The 16098-nt window shown below is 46.5% G+C and overlaps 1 protein-coding gene and 1 pseudogene across 1 annotated transcript in view; one reads left to right on the top strand and one right to left on the bottom strand.

Moving 5' to 3' along the window:
* CMBL (carboxymethylenebutenolidase homolog) overlaps nt 1–16098 on the bottom strand; it is a 707337-nt gene that overhangs the window by 635016 nt on the left and 56223 nt on the right. The window lies entirely within an intron of this gene.
* Nucleotides 10111–11968, top strand: LOC138275878 (glycerophosphocholine phosphodiesterase GPCPD1 pseudogene; annotated as a pseudogene).

Raw genomic sequence — 16098 nt, 5'->3', positions numbered from 1 at the left:
GCTATCATGTCTGTGGTAGATTCTGTTCCCAAAACTGTCAATGCTACTTATGACATTCTGAATTACAAGAGCTTAAGGAGTCTCTGCTTAGATAGAGGTTTAGTTATAGGAAAGAACCCTACAAAAGAGTTTCTGTATACCATGCTTATGGTGAATGACCAGAACCAGTCTGGTCCATCCAATGAGAGGTTAATAAAAGCTTCCCAGTCTGACTCAGAGGAACTCCTTGAGGAAGGTGGGGAGAGTTCTGAACAGGGTCTGCCTCCTAGCAGGACACCCAGTAATATTGGTAGTAAGGGAGGTTCCCATCACAGTAGGGCATCCTTTTTTCCTAGAGGCCAAGTTACCAGGGTCCAGACAGTTAGGGACAGGTCCCCTTCTGTAGTTTCCAACTTGTCTTCTGTGTCAAAGCATTCCCAACCCACCCACCCTGAGGATAACTTGTTAGAAAGGGAACTCAAAAAATTAAGGGTTGAAGAGACCAGACTGAAGCTTAAACAGCAACAGCTGGCCTTAGATAGGGAATCCCTAGACATTGAGAAGGAAAGACAGAGGTTGGGGTTAGGACTCCATGGTGGCAGCAGCAGTATTCCCAATAGTAATCCTGTTAGAGAGCATGATTCCAGGAATCTGCACAAGATAGTCCCCCCTTACAAGGAGGGTGAAGACATCAACAAGTGGTTTGCTGCACTTGAGAGGGCCTGTATGGTACAGGGGGTCCCTCAAAGGCAGTGGGCTGTTATTTTGTGGCTACCTTTCAATGGAAAGGGTAGGGATAGGCTCCTTACTGTTAGAGAAAGTGAACCTAACAATTACACAGTATTGAAGGATGCACTCTTGGATGGATTTGGCTTAACCACTGAACAATACAGGATTAAGTTCAGAGACACCAGAAAAGAGTCCTCTCAAGATTGGACAGATTTTGTGGACTATTCAGTGAAGGTCTTGGAAGGGTGGTTACATGGCAGTACGGTATCTGACTATGAAAGCCTGAATAATCTTATTCTGAGAGAGCATATTCTGAACAACTGTGTGTCCGACTTGTTGCATCAATACCTAGTGGACTCGGATCTGACCGCTCCCCAAGTATTGGGAAAGAAGGCAGACAAGTGGGTCAGAACAAGGGTGAACAGAAAAGTTCATACAGGGGGTGACAAGGATGGCAAGAAGAAGGATGGTAAGTCTTCTGACAAGGGTGGGGACAAAAGTAAACATACTGAATCTTCGTCAGGCCCACAAAAATCCTCTGGTGGGGGTGGTGGGTCCAAATCCTCTTCCAATAATCAGCCTAAAAAGCCTTGGTGTTATTTGTGTAAAGTCAAAGGCTATTGGGCAACTGATTCCAGTTGTCCAAAGAAAAACACCAAACCTCCCACTACCACAGCCCCTGCTGCAAATTCTAGTGCCCCTAGTAATAGCAGTGGTGGTGGGAAACCTACAAATAGCCAATGCAAGGGTGTAGCTGGGCTCACAATTGGCAATGTAGTTGGGGTTGGTCTTGTTAGGGAGACCACAGAGGCTGTTTTAGTCTCTGAAGGTACCATTGAATTGGCCACCTTGGTTGCTTGTCCCCTTAATATGGATAAGTACAAGCAACATCCCCTAATAAATGGTGTTGAGGTTCAGGCCTACAGAGACACAGGAGCCAGTGTAAGTATGGTCATAGAGAAACTGGTCCACCCTGAACAACACCTACTTGGTCAGCAGTACCAAGTGACAGACGCTCATAACAACACTCTTAGCCACCCCATGGCTCTTGTGAATCTGAACTGGAGGGATTACTGGTCCAAAGAAAGTTGTGGTTGCCTCAGATTTACCTGTAGACTGTCTAATAGGGAATGATTTGGAGACATCAGCTTGGACAGAAGTGGAGTTGGAGGCTCATGCAGCAATGCTGGGCATTCCTGGGCATATTTTTGCTTTAACCAGGGCTCGGGCCAAAAAGCAAAAAGGACAGGGTAACCTGGATCCTGGAAGAATGGACCAAGTGCTCCCTAAAGCTAGGGGTAGCAAGGGTAAATCCCTACCAACTATCCCTCCCTCTGCAGATGATTCTCCTTCTGAGGAAGAAGAATTTCCTCCCTGTGCAGAACCTTCACCAGATGAGCTGGCAGCAGACACTGCTGAGCTTTTGGGTGGAGAGGGGCATGCCAGGGAAGAGCTGAGTGTGGCACAGCAAACCTGTCCCACATTAGAGGGTCTCAGACAGCAAGCTGTCAAACAGCAAAACGGGGATGTCAGTGACAGCCATAGAGTTTACTGGGAGGACAACCTCTTGTGCACAGAGGCAAGGGACCCAAAACCTGGAGCAGCCAGGAGATTGGTCATTCCCCTGCAGTACAGAGAGTTCCTCCTAACTCTTGCACATGAAATTCCTTTGGCTGGGCATTTGGGCCAGATCAAAACATGGGAAAGACGTATCCCCTTGTTTCATTGGCCTTGGATGTCAGAGGACACTAAAGATTTTTGCAAGTCTTGTGTGACCAGCCAAGCCAGTGGAAAGACTGGTGGCACTCCAAAGGCCCCTCCTATTCCACTACCAGTGGTTGGGGTGCCCTTTGAAAGGGTAGGGGTTGACACAGTTGGCCCCCATGACCCTCCTACTGCTTCAGGCAATAGGTTTATCTTGGTGGTTGTGGACCATGCCACAAGATATCCTGAAGCAATTCCTCTAAGGACCACTACAGCCCCTGCAGTGGCAAAGGCCCGCCTGGGACTCTCTTCCAGGGTGGGTTTCCCTAAAGAGGTAGTATCAGACCGAGGTAGCAACTTCATGTCTGCATACTTGAAAGCAATGTGGAAGGAGTGTGGTGTTACCTACAAGTTCACCACTCCTTACCATCCACAGACTAATGGACTGGTAGAGAGGTTTAATAAAACTCTCAAAGGTATGATAATGGGACTCCCTGAAAAACTCAGGAGGATGTCCTGTTACCTTGCCTCCTTTTTGCTTACAGGGAGGTACCCCAGAAAGGAGTGGGCTTCAGCCCCTTTAAACTCCTCTTTGGACACCCTGTAAGAGGTCCACTCACTCTTGTGAAGGAGCGTTGGGAAAAACCTTTAAAAGCTCCTAAACAGGACATAGTGGATTATGTACTTGGCCTAAGATCCACAATGGCTGAGTACATGAAAAAGGCCAGTAAAAACCTTCAGGCCAGCCAGGAGCTGCAAAAGCAATGGCATGACCAGAAGGCTGTTCTGATCCAGTACCAACCAGGACAGAAGGTGTGGGTATTGGAGCCTGTGGCCACAAGAGCAATCCAGGACAAATGGAGTGGACCCCATCTAATTGTTGAAAAAAAGGGTGAGGTTACCTATTTGGTAGACCTGGGCACTGCCAGGAGTCCCCTTAGGATGATTCATGTGAACCGCCTGAAACCCTACTATGACAGGACTGATCTCACCCTGCTCATGGGAACAGATGAGGGACAGGAGGAAGAGAGTGACCCTCTTCCTGATCTCTTCAGCACTGAAGCAGATGCCTTAGTGGAAGGAGTAGTTTTGGCAGATTGTCTGACTGCAGAACAGAAAGACAACTGCATCAATCTCCTTGGACAATTTTCTGACCTCTTTCCAATTGTGCCAGGTACAACATCCCAGTGTGAACACACAATTGATACTGGAGACAGCTTGCCTGTCAAAAGTAAGATTTATAGGCAGCCTGACCATGTCAGAGACTACAATAAACAAGAGGTGCAGAAAATGTTGAATCTGGGAGTGATTGAGCCTTCTGAAAGCCCATGGGCTAGCCCAGTAGTGCTTGTACCAAAGCCTCACACAAAAGATGGAAAAAGGGAGATGAGGTTTTGTGTAGACTACAGAGGTCTCAGTCAGGTAACAAAAACTGATGCTCACCCTATACCCAGGGCAGATGAGCTCATTGATACACTGGCATCTGCCAACTATCTTAGCACTTTTGATTTGATTGCAGGGTATTGGCAGATCAAATTGGAAGAAGATGCTAAACCCAAGACTGCATTTTCAACTATAGGAGGGCACTACCAATTTACAGTGATGCCCTTTGGTTTGGAAAATGCACCTGCCACTTTTCAGAGGTTGGTGAACACAGTCCTGCAAGGGTTGGAGGCTTTTAGTGCAGCATATCTTGATGATATTGCTGTCTTTAGCTTCACCTGGTCCACCTTTGGAAAGTTTTGGAGGCCCTGCAAAAGGCAGGCCTCACTATCAATGCCTCAAAGAGCCAGATAGGGCAGGGTAAGGTGGTTTATCTGGGACACCTGGTAGGTGGAGAACAGATTGCACCACTTCAGGGAAAAATCCAGACAATCATGGATTGGGTCCCCCCTACAACTCAGACCCAGGTGAGAGCCTTTTTAAGCCTCACAGGGTATTACAGGAGATTCATTAAAAACTATGGCTCCATAGCAGCCCCTCTTAATGATCTCACAAGTAAGAATATGCCTAAGAAGGTGTTATGGGCAGCTAGCTGTCAGAAAGCTTTTGAGGAGCTCAAACAGGCCATGTGCTCTGCACCTGTCCTAAAAAGCCCATGTTACTCCAAGAAATTCATTGTTCAAACGGATGCATCTGAATTAGGGGTAGGGGCAGTCTTATCACAACTGAATTCTGAGGGCCAGGATCAACCAGTTGCTTTTATCAGCAGAAGGTTGACCCCTAGAGAAAAGCGTTGGTCTGCCATAAAGAGGGAGGCCTTTGCTGTGGTCTGGGCACTGAAAGAGTTGAGGACATACCTGTTTGGCACTCACATTATTGTTCAGACAGACCACAAATTTCTACTTTGGCTAAAACAAATGAAAAGTGAAAACCCTAAATTGTTGGGGAGGTCCATATCTCTACAGGGAATGGACTATACAGTGGAACATTAACCTGGGAGTACCCACTACAATGCAGATGGACTCTCCAGATATTTCCACTTAGACAATGAAGACTCATCAGGTCATGGCTAGTCTTATTGTCCTTCGTTTGGGGGGGGGGGGGGGCGTTGTGTAGGAAAGTACCATCTTGCCTGGCATGTTACCCCCATATTTCACTGTATGTATGTTGTTTTAGTCCATGTGTCACTGGGACCCTGCCAGGCAGGGCCCAAGTGCTCATGAGTATGTGCCCTGTATGTGTTCCCTGTGTGATGCCTAACTGTCTCACTGAGGCTGTGCTAACCAGAACCTCAGTGGTTATGCTCTCTCTACTTTCCAAATTTGTCACTAGTGACTAAATGTACCAATTCACATTGGCATACTGGTACACCCATATAATTCCCTTGTATATGGTACTGAGGTACCCAGGGTATTGGGGTTCCAGGAGATCCCTATGGGCTGCAGCATTTCTTTTGCCACCCGGAGGGAGCTCTGACAATTCTTACACAGGCCTGCCACTGCAGCCTGAGTGAAATAACGTCCACATTATTTCACAGCCATTTACCACTGCACATAAGTAACTTATAAGTCACCTATATGTCTAACCTTCACTTAGTGAAGGTTGGGTGCCAAGTTACTTAGTGTGTGGGTACCCTGGCACTAGCCAAGGTGCCTCCACATCGTTCAGGGCAAATTCCCCGGACTTTGTGAGTGCGGGGACACCATTACACACGTGCGCTATACATAGGTCACTACCTATATGTAGTGTCACAATGGTAACTCCGAACATGGCCATGTAACATGTCTAAGATCATGGAATTGTGACAATTTCATGATCCCCCGGGTCTCTAGCACAGAACCGGGTACTGCCAAACTGCCTTTCTGAGGTCTCCACTGCAGCTGCTGCGGCTGCCATCCCCTCAGACAGGTTTCTGCCCTCCTTGGGTCCAGGCAGCCCTGGCCCAGGAAGGCAGAACAAAGGATTTCCACTGAGAAAGGGTGTTACACCCTCTCCCTTTGGAAATAGGTGTGAAGGGCTGGGAAGGAGTAGCCTCCCCCAGCCTCTGGAAATGCTTTGATGGGCACAGATGGTGCCCATCTCTGCATAAGCCAGTCTACACCGGTTCAGGGATCCCCCAGCCCTGCTCTGGTGCGATACTGGACAAAGGAAAGGGGAGTGACCACTCCCCTGACCAGTACCTCCCAGGGGAGGTGCCCAGAGCTCCGCCAGCGTGTCCCAGACCTCTGCCATCTTGGAAACAGAGGTGTTGGGGGCACACTGGACAGCTCTGAGTGGCCAGTGCCAGCAGGTGACATCAGAGGCTCCTTCGGATAGGCTCTTACCTCTCTTGGTAGCCAATCCTCCTATCTTGGTAGCCAAACCTCCTTTTTTGGCTATTTAGGGTCTCTGCTTTGGGGAATTTTTCAGATAACGAATGCAAGAGCTCACCAGAGTTCCTCTGCATCTCCCTCTTCACCTTCTACCAAGGATCGACCGCTGACTGCTCCAGGACGCCTGCAAAACCGCAACAAAGTGGCAAGACGACTACCAGCAACATTGTAGCGCCTAATCCTGCCGGCTTTCTCAACTGTTTCCTGGTGGTGCATGCTCTGGGGGTAGCCTGCCTTCACCCTGCACCAGAAGCTCCGAAGAAATCTCCAGTGGGTCGACGGAATCTTCCCCCTGCTAACGCAGGCACCAAAAGACTGCATCACTGGTCCTCTTGGTTCCCTCTCATCCTGACGAGCATGGTCCCTGGAACACAGCAACTCTGTCCAAGTGACTCCCACAGTCCAGTAACTCTTCAGTCCAAGTTTGGTGGAGGTAAGTCCTTTCCTCCCCACGCTAGACTGCAAAGCTGTGTACCACGTGATTTGCAGCTGCTCCGGCTCCTGTGCACTCTTCCAGGATTTCCTTTGTGCACAGCCAAGCCTGGGTCCCCAGCACTCCGTCCTGCAGTGCACAACCTTCTGAGATGTCCTCCGGCGTCGTGGGACTCCCTTTTGTAACTTCGCGTGGACTCCGGTTCACTCTTCTTCCAAGTGCCTGTTGGGGTACTTCTGCGGGTGCTGCCTGCTTCTGTGAGAGCTCTCTGAGTTGCGGAGCGCCCCCTCGGTCTCCTCCTTCAAAAGGCGACATCCTGGTCCTTCCTGGTCCTCAGCACCACCCAAAAACCTCTACCGCGACCCTTGCAGCTAGCAAGGCTTGTTTGCGGTCTTTCTGCATGGGAACACCTCTGCAAGCTTCATCGCGACGTGGGACATCTGTCTTCCAAAGGAGAAGTTCCTAGTCCTCTTCTTTCTTGCAGAACTCCAAGCTTCTTCCAACCGGTGGCAGCTTCCTTGCACCTTCAGCTGGGGTTTCCTGGGCTCCAGCCCCCACGGACACTGTCGCAACTATTAGACTTGGTCCCCTTGTCTTACAGGTACTCAGGTCCGGAAATCCGTTGTCAGTGCACTGCTGGTGTTTGTTCTTGCTGCGGAATCTCCCTATCACGACTCTGTGCTCTATGCGGATAGTAGGTGTACTTTACTCCTACTTTTCAGGGTCTTGGGGTGGGGTATTTTTCTAACCCTCACTGTCTTCTTACAGTCCCAGCGACCCTCTACAAGTTCACATAGGTCTGGGATCCATTCGTGGTTCGCATTCCACTTTTGGAGTATATGGTTTGTGTTGCCCCTATACCTATGTGTTCCTATTGCAATTCTACACTGTTTACATTACTTTTCTTGCTCTTACTTACCTGATTTTGGTTTGTGTACATATAACTTGTGTATAGTACTTACCTTTTTACTGAGGGTACTCACTGAGATACTTTAGGCATATTGTCATAAAAATAAAGTACCTTTATTTTTAGTAACTCTGTGTATTGTGTTTTCTTAGGATATTGTGCATATGATATAAGTGGTATAGTAGGAGCTTTGCATGTCTCCTAGTTCAGCCTAAGCTGCTTTGCCATAGCTAACTTCTATCAGTCTAAGCTGCTAGAAACACCTCTTCTACACTAATATGGGATAACTGGACCTGGCACAAGGTGTAAGTACCTCTGGTACCCACTACAAGCCAGGCCAGCCTCCTACACTGCCCAATGCCATTATGCGTACTATTGGTATCATCCGAATGCCCGGTAACCATATGCAGTACCAGAAAGAAATTCTGTGTTCCCTATCCGATTACAATCGCTGTTCCCATCTGGCCACCCACTGGATCCTGCAGATGACCAGCCGTTGGCCGTGATGTGTTGGGTGTTGCGGCAACTAGCTTGCCTACTGTCTTGCAGCTTGCTATACTCAGCGGCAGTCCCGTTGGGTAACAATTCTTGGCTCCCCCTTACGGAGAAACTGGTGCAACATACGCTTTGCTCTCTTCAGCTTTCTACTATGGGTGACCTCTTACTGCAGGATCATAGGTTCTCACGAACAGAGAAAGGCTCTTTTAATCCGCCACGTATATGGATCATTTTGTCCTCTGCCATTTGCAGAGCACACTGCGGGCACTGTTGCCTTCTTATCCATTGGCACCCTTAGACTTCCCTCCCCACACACTAATTATAAGAGCATATTCCAGCTCTGGTTTGGTTTCCAAGTTATATCATGCATGACTTGAGCTTCTCCTCGTTCAGGATCGGAGGGCGCAGGAAGCCTGAGAGGTGGAGTTAGGGTGCCAGCTGTCCGATAAGATATGGTACGATTGTTGTTCCAAAAGACGCACAGTATCTCTCAGTCATCAACACAAACTTTTACACTATAAATTTCTCCGTAGAATCTATGTAACTAGTGCCTTAGCAAAACAGACCCCTCTCAATCCTCTGCATGTCTGAAACGTTAATTAGAAAATGCAGACTTTGCTCATTTAACATGGAAATGTGGAGGCGTGGCGGAATATTGCAGAACGCTTTCAATACATTGACGTCGATGGTGGGCACTTATGTTACCCCTGACCTCCCGATGGTGCTGCTGGAATGTGTGGAGAATATTGATAAACCTCTTTGACGGTTTGCAACCATAGCCCTTCTCTCCTGGCAAGGGGTGAAATAGCTCTGCGTTGGGGCTCCGGGCCAATGCATGCGATGCGGGCATGTCTTGAGAGCCTCATTTACTGTGATAAAACTAGTGAGATGTATGCCTCTCTGCAGCCACCTGCTTCACATCCGAAGTAAATCTGCAGACTCTGAGGGGCTATTTGTCGACTCTGAATGTCTCGGAGCTGTCGAATGATCCTGCCCATGAGCACTGTGCCGCCCATAACGTGCGGATATCCGAGAGGCATCGCCGCATTTTGAGTCTTTGACCTCTCAATGACGATGGTACATGATGTACTTCACCCTCCTACAACTCACACCTGCTGCCCTTTACATGAGACGCTTCTTTTATGTATAGCCTAATGTGTGTATATGTCTCGGAATGTGATTGAATAATGACACAAATAGGACGCACGTCTGTCCCTGTTGGGTGCACAGTCTGTTACTTCTTTATTTGTTTTGGTTTGAAAACTTAATAAAAAGAATTTTTAAAAAATTCTTAGCACTGGTAACTTGAAAATGTGAAGTCCACGATTGTGGCTTACAGACGTTTACTGGGCAGTACCTCTGTCAGTTAATCCTTTCTCAGTGACAAACATTTCGGAGATTCAGTCAAAAGCTGGTCTAAAGGTTTCTTTTTTAAAGGGGTTGCCTAAGATGCTGATAGTTTGATTCTACCATCAAAGCCAGGTTCAGAGTACTCCACTATTTTGGGACTTGAACTCCCTTGGGATCTGCCTCTCCATGTGATGTAGCTGACCTGAAATTCCTGGCTGGGATTTAGTGGGGCTATGGTGCTGGAATGGGCCTCAGGCCATCTTGCATTTACTTTATGTATAGTACAGATAATTGTACATTCCCTTTCCTCTTCTAGTGCAGCAGTGGCGTATTTTCGATGCTGGCTTTTCACATTTGTACTTTCAGAGGTTTAGGCAAAGTCTGCCAGAATTACTCTACAGTTGTTGCACGTTTAATAATCAGTTTGTTGAGATGTCTTAAGTAAACTATGTTACAGGAGTACGGCCTTGCCTTTATCAAAGATCCCATCAGATGGAATTAATGAGATCAGTGTAGGCAGTTGAAACAGGCTGAGACTGCTCCAGGTTGTCGGCGAAGCGCAGGTGACACTGCCCGCATAGAGGCTTCGCTTCCCCCTCCCTGGTGAGAGACGCCACTTCCCCTCACCACCCCCCCTCCCACCCCCCCATCCCGACACTGCTGAATATTTTTTTCAGTGACAAACATCTGCAGCTATGGCATCCCAAATCACATTTCAAGTGAGGGCATCAACTATACCAAGTGAATTTATTGCATTTTGTGGGAGTACTGATGCATTGTGAATTGGAACCCTCAGACAGCAGTCACATTTCTTCCCGATGCAAATGTTAGTACCACGCTTCCAGGTGTACTCCAGCTCTGTATCAGTATTTTAAGGGAAGTGTATTAGAATCTAAGACTATGAGTGGTCCTTGCTAAGTCGTAGAACACAAGTGGGAGACTCACATGCAACCAAGATCAGTATGCCCTTTAGAATTTGGGTGCTTCAGAGATGATGGTCAGTTTCGAATCTACAATGGCATTGAATCCCTGGACTAAAGATAGTTGACATGCCAGACTGAGTCAATACTGCACCTGCATTATTCTGAAAAACAACCAGTTTCTATAACAAAGAGAGCATTTAAAAAGTCTAGATTTAGAGTGAAGCTTACACTAGAAGGCCCAGAGGAGGAAGAGGATGAGGAGCAAGATGGGAAACATTAGATATTGCCTTAATAAGTGACGAAGAGTACAAGTCTTTGCACACACAACCAGAATGTGGTAATGCTGTGCTGCCAGATAGATGGACCAAGTGTAGCATACACACCATGGAGTCAGCTAACCTGGAATTACTGTTCGACGTTTTTGAGGCAGACATAAGTGAAGCAATAGTGCAAGGTGATACACTCCCAGGTTGGCACTGACTGCCTTTTGTCCTCCAGTACTGCCCGAAGTGGTAACAGCAGTGGCATTCTTACTCTCCCAATCATGAGCAGGAATTCAAGGGAATCCATCAGAAAAGTAAGAGCTGACTTCATTGTTATCAACCCAATAAATAACACGAGCAGTTCATTTTCAAAATACTGGAAGCAAAGAACACCTTTAGATGTTGGACACAGAGGTACAGAAAAGTCTACCACAACCACACAACTTGCTAAGATCTGACAAAGCACTATTGCTTCACTGAAGAATGCAGCAAGCCATGGGGCTGCATATGTGGAATTTGATGTGCAGTTTTCCAAGGATTTCGTGCCCATAATATACCACGACCTCACTTGTTGCATATCAATGAAAAAGAAAGGTGATGCTGAGTCAATAAAGCTGTTCAAGATTCCTGTAAAAGATCTCACATTCGACCAGCTTCAGCTGCTGACGTTGTCTCACATGACTGCACTCAAGTTAAAAGAGTCTCAGACATCTATTCCTGATGAAGAGAGTTCAGTTTCAGATAACCAACCATTTCCCTCTCTTCAGAAGGCTTTGGAAACAGTTTCTGAAGATGTCGGATTTAACACTGAAATCAAATTGATATGTCAACAAAAGGATGGCTTATCAGATGGCAATCTGTCGATATATTTCAACATGAACCTTTTTTGGACACCATTCTTAAAATTGTTTTGGAAAGTGCAGGAAAGAGAAGGATTTTGTTTTCAGCATTTAATGCTCATATTTGTACACTGGTTTGATTGAAACAAAACAAGTACCCCATACTATTTTTAACTCAGGTGCATTCTGAGAATTATCCAGAACTTATGGATCTTAGAAGCCGTCCAAAGCCAATTGCTATACGTTTTTCGCTGTTTGAAGACTTTCTGGGCATCAATGTGCACACTAAGGAATCCATCGTGTATCCAAGAGACATAGGCGAAAGGCCTAGTTATTTTCTGTTGGGGTGATGATGCGAACAACCCTGAAAATATGGCATTGATGGGTAAATATATGACAGGATATATGACTGGAATCCTGAACAACCAAAAATATTCCAAGTGGAGCAGCTGGAACGCTCGAAGAGAATTACCTGAAGGAACAATGAAAAGTTGTGTTTGCCCTCTGCTGTTTTGTATGAGAAACTAGTATGAAAAGTATTGATATAAATACCGCTCATGTGGAAAATAATGGTGAAAATGGAATGCCTTTAGAAAGCTGTGATGTTAATAGCTTCTCTGTGGAAACCAATGACATAGATAGACATCAAGTGCAAGTCTGCGATAGTGAATGAAGGTTGACTCAGGCAGGGCTCAACTCTGCTTTATCAGAAGATGTTCTATGTCCCTCAGCGGTGCTAAACCTTCACTTTTGTTTTTTTTTGGTTTGAATGAAGCAATAACCAAGGCTTCCTTACTAGCATTATTTTCCACTGTTGATTTTAAGGTTTGTTAGTTCTTTTTTAATTTGTTATAACTAGACAAAAATACTAGTTCTGTCTAAAGGTCATTTTTTAAACAACGTACACGAGAAGCTTAAAACAGCATAGAGTGCCAAGTACTGTAACATATTTGTCAGCTGGCAATCTAGGTCAAAACCACAGAACCTCTTAATAGCATTTTACCTTTCTGTGCAATATTTGAAATATATTAGCTTGACTATATCAAGTCTAGCCATAGATGGAGGAGTAGATTAGGAAAGCTGCTGTACTGTATGTATAATTCAAGAAACATTAGCAAATTACCTCATTTTGCAAACATTTTTTGCCCTGGTAAATGGAGTTGTCCAAAACGATTCTTCCAGCGTGATACCAAGGTTTGAAATGGGTCTTGGTAGCAAGCCATGCACATGAATCTTTTTTGTTGTGTTGTGCAAATTTATTACGCGAAAATTCGTTTTTTTTTTTTAACGTCTCGGTACCACTGAATGATAAACGTGTTAATGATGAATGTTAATGAAAGAATTTCGCATTTGCGATCTAGTTATTGCACCATACACGAGGATCGAACAATGGAAAAAATGTATTATAGTTACTGCTTGAAATGCTTACATGCACCATAATGTTAAGAAAAACTAGCAGTTGCATTGCATATTTCAAGAAGTAAGGATTAATTATAGGTGTTTATGCCCAGTACTATTATCCTATCTTTAAGCTGGTTACATTGATGGGAAAGATGGTATGTGGGGAACCATGGGTTAATGGGGCATAAAAAACAAAAGCCTTTAGTTAGATTTAAACTGACTTTCGACTTTCACCTTTTATTAAATACTTAAGTTATTGTTTTTCTTACAATAGGTAGCTATCACTTAGACGAGAATTGTTCCAAGGAGTATGTATTTTCATTTTTCTCATTAGGAACGTATGTATAACCAATGTACAAAGAGTAATGTTAAAATATTTGCGTATATGAAATGCACGTACTAATACAGTTGTTTTTATATTGATGGGAGGAGTTGCCACCAAGAAAATGACTTTTTGCTGAAAGTGTTGATAAATAAAATATTTACTTTCCAGTAAAAAAAAAATTATGGGCTCATTGCAGTAAAAACAGGATGTTTTTGGAAAAGGGAAATATGTTGAGCTATGCCTTTGAGCCTAAAGGTGTTGATTCAGGTTAAGACAAATAGCTCCCCGATTGTTTGCCTTTATGTCTGCAGGTGCTGTCATTTCCACGATTTGTGGACCTGCAAATGGGATGGATTTTTGCTCACAAGGATCTCAGTCTTAGCTCCATTCCAACAGAGAACATGTTGTTGCATCCAGTGTTACTCATGGTTATGGCAGTTTGTGCTATTATGTGCTGTTTTGATATACCCAACCCTATGTGTACAGAATGTTCTCATAAGCTGTAGGAAAGTACCTAGTTTCTTGGCATGGTTACCCCCATTTTCTGCCTGTTGTCAATGTGTTTGACTGTGTTCACTGGGATCCTGCTAACCAAGATCCCAGTGAATATGCTCTCTCCCTTCAAAATTAGTAACTTGGTTACTTACACCCACATTCGGCATACTGGTGCCCCCATGTAAGTCCCTAGTAAATGATACCCAGGAACCCAGGGCACTGGAGTACCAGGGGACACCCATGGGCTGCAGCATGTATTATGCCACCAATGGGGAGTCAATGCAAAGTGTATCTGCAGGCCTGCCATTGCAGCCTGCGTGAAAGGGTGCATGCACCCTTTTCACTAAAGGTAACTGCACCAGGTCAGTATAAGTCACCCATGTGGCAGGCCCTTCTAGCCGAGAGGACAGGGTGCAAGTACCTGTGACTGACAGCACCCCTGCACTAGCACAGGTGCCCCTACGCAGTCCAGTTCCATTTTCCAGGACTTCATGAGTGTGGGAATGTCATTTTATGCATGTATTGACATAGGTCACTACCTATATCCAGCTACATAATAGTAACTCTGAACTTAGGCATGTTCGGTATCAAACATGTCGGAAACATACCCAAATACTGTTGCCAGCATTGGAAGTATGATTCCATGCACTCTAGAGGGGCTACTTAGAGGACCCCCTGTCATTGCTCCTACAAGCCTTCGGAGGGTTTCCAGGCAGCCCAAGCTGCTGTCACTCCTCAGACAGGTTTATGCCTTCCTTCTGTTTGAACAGCTCAAGCCCAGGAAGGCAGAAAGAAGGATTTCCTTTTGGGGGGAGGTGGGGGTTATTGGGCTAACACTGTCTCTCTTTGGAAAAAGGTGTTACATGGCTTGGGAGGGGTAGCCTCCTCAAACCACTGATATGCTTTGAAGGGCACATTTGGTGCCCTCTGTGCATAAACCAGTCTACATCGGGTCAGGGACCTCCAGTCCCTGATCTGGCGCGAAACTGGACAATGGAAAGGGGAGTGACCACTCCCCTGTCCATCATCACGCTAGGGGTGGTGCCCAGAGCTTCTTCAGAGGGTCCCTGGGTTCTGCCATCTTGAATCCAAGGTTGGCAGGGACCTCTGAGAGCATCTGAGTGGCCAGGTCGGGCAAGTGATGTCAGAACCAGTCCTCATAGGTGGTCACCTGGATAGGTGACCAATCCTCCTTTCAGGGCTATTTAGGGTCTCTCTCTTGGGTGGATCCTCAGATTCAGCTTGCAAGATTCCAGCAGGACTTCTCTGCAACCTCTACTTCAGCTTCTAGCCACTGCGACTGGACCCTCCCAGAACATACAATCTGCAGCCACAAGGAAGACTCTGCTTGCAACATTGTTTCCACAACTCCTTCCAGCCTCTGAAATATTTCCCCAGCTATGCATCCTCTGAGGCTGGCAAGTCTTCAGTCTGCATGAGAAGCAAGAAGGAATCTCCCTTGGTGTGAAGGAGTCACTCTTCTGCATCCGCAGGCACCAACTGCAACGATGACTGGTTGCATGGATCTCCTCTCATCTTGAGCTGCGTGGATCCTGCATCACAGTTGATGATCCAGAGTAGTCCTTGGTTCTCTCTGCCAGCTGTCCAATTTGGTGGAGGCACGCCCTTGTCTTCCCCCGCAGGACTGTACCCCTGTGCACCCATCTCTTGCAGCTACCAAGACTTGGTGGCATCTCCTCCAAGGGATCTTCGGGCTCTGTGTAGCCCCAGCCCCCAGCACTCCTTCCTGCAAGGACAGCCCTCTGCAGGCTTCTCCTGCCATGTGGGAACCTTCTCCAGCTGTGCTGCGTGGGCTACTCTGCAACTTCTGGTTCCTCGTCCACTGGGTCTCCAGTGGGGGCTGCCTCTTCTTTTGTGGACTCTGCCTTGCTGAGGGTCCCCCTTGAACTCCTCCCAGGGGTTGAGTCCTCCTGAACCTTGCTGGTCCCCTGCAGCTCCACTTTTGCTTCACTGCGACTTCTGCCTTTGCCAAGGCTTGTTGGTGGCTTTTCCACACCACTGACTAACTGCAATCATCCATCCGGCATGGGACATTGACTGCATCCTCCAGGAACTCTTCACCTGCTTCAGGGCTGCATTCCTGACAGTCTTTGTTCTACTGTCGACCAACTCCTGCAACCACAGCTGGGTGGGTGGTAGCTCTTGCTCCCCATGGACTCTTCTGTGACTTCTGGACTTGGTACCCTTCTTCCACAGGTCTTTCTCTTCAGGAATACACCACTGGGTTTTGGAAGTCTTGTCTGGGTGTTGCATTTTCTTTGTTTCCTTCCCTTTGGGTGGTTTGGAAAAAATCCAGTAACTTACTCCTTTCTTCCTCCTCCTGGGGAGCACTGTGGTGCTTACCCTTTGGGGTTTCCTAGTACCCTAAACTCCCTTCTACACATTTCCCTTACCTAGGTGGGGGTCCTGCATTCAC

Source organism: Pleurodeles waltl, chromosome 2_2 (genome assembly GCF_031143425.1).
Source record: "Pleurodeles waltl isolate 20211129_DDA chromosome 2_2, aPleWal1.hap1.20221129, whole genome shotgun sequence".
Taxonomy (NCBI): domain Eukaryota; kingdom Metazoa; phylum Chordata; class Amphibia; order Caudata; family Salamandridae; genus Pleurodeles; species Pleurodeles waltl.
Note: the sequence above shows the minus strand (reverse complement) of the source record. Positions and strands in the feature narration are given on the sequence as shown.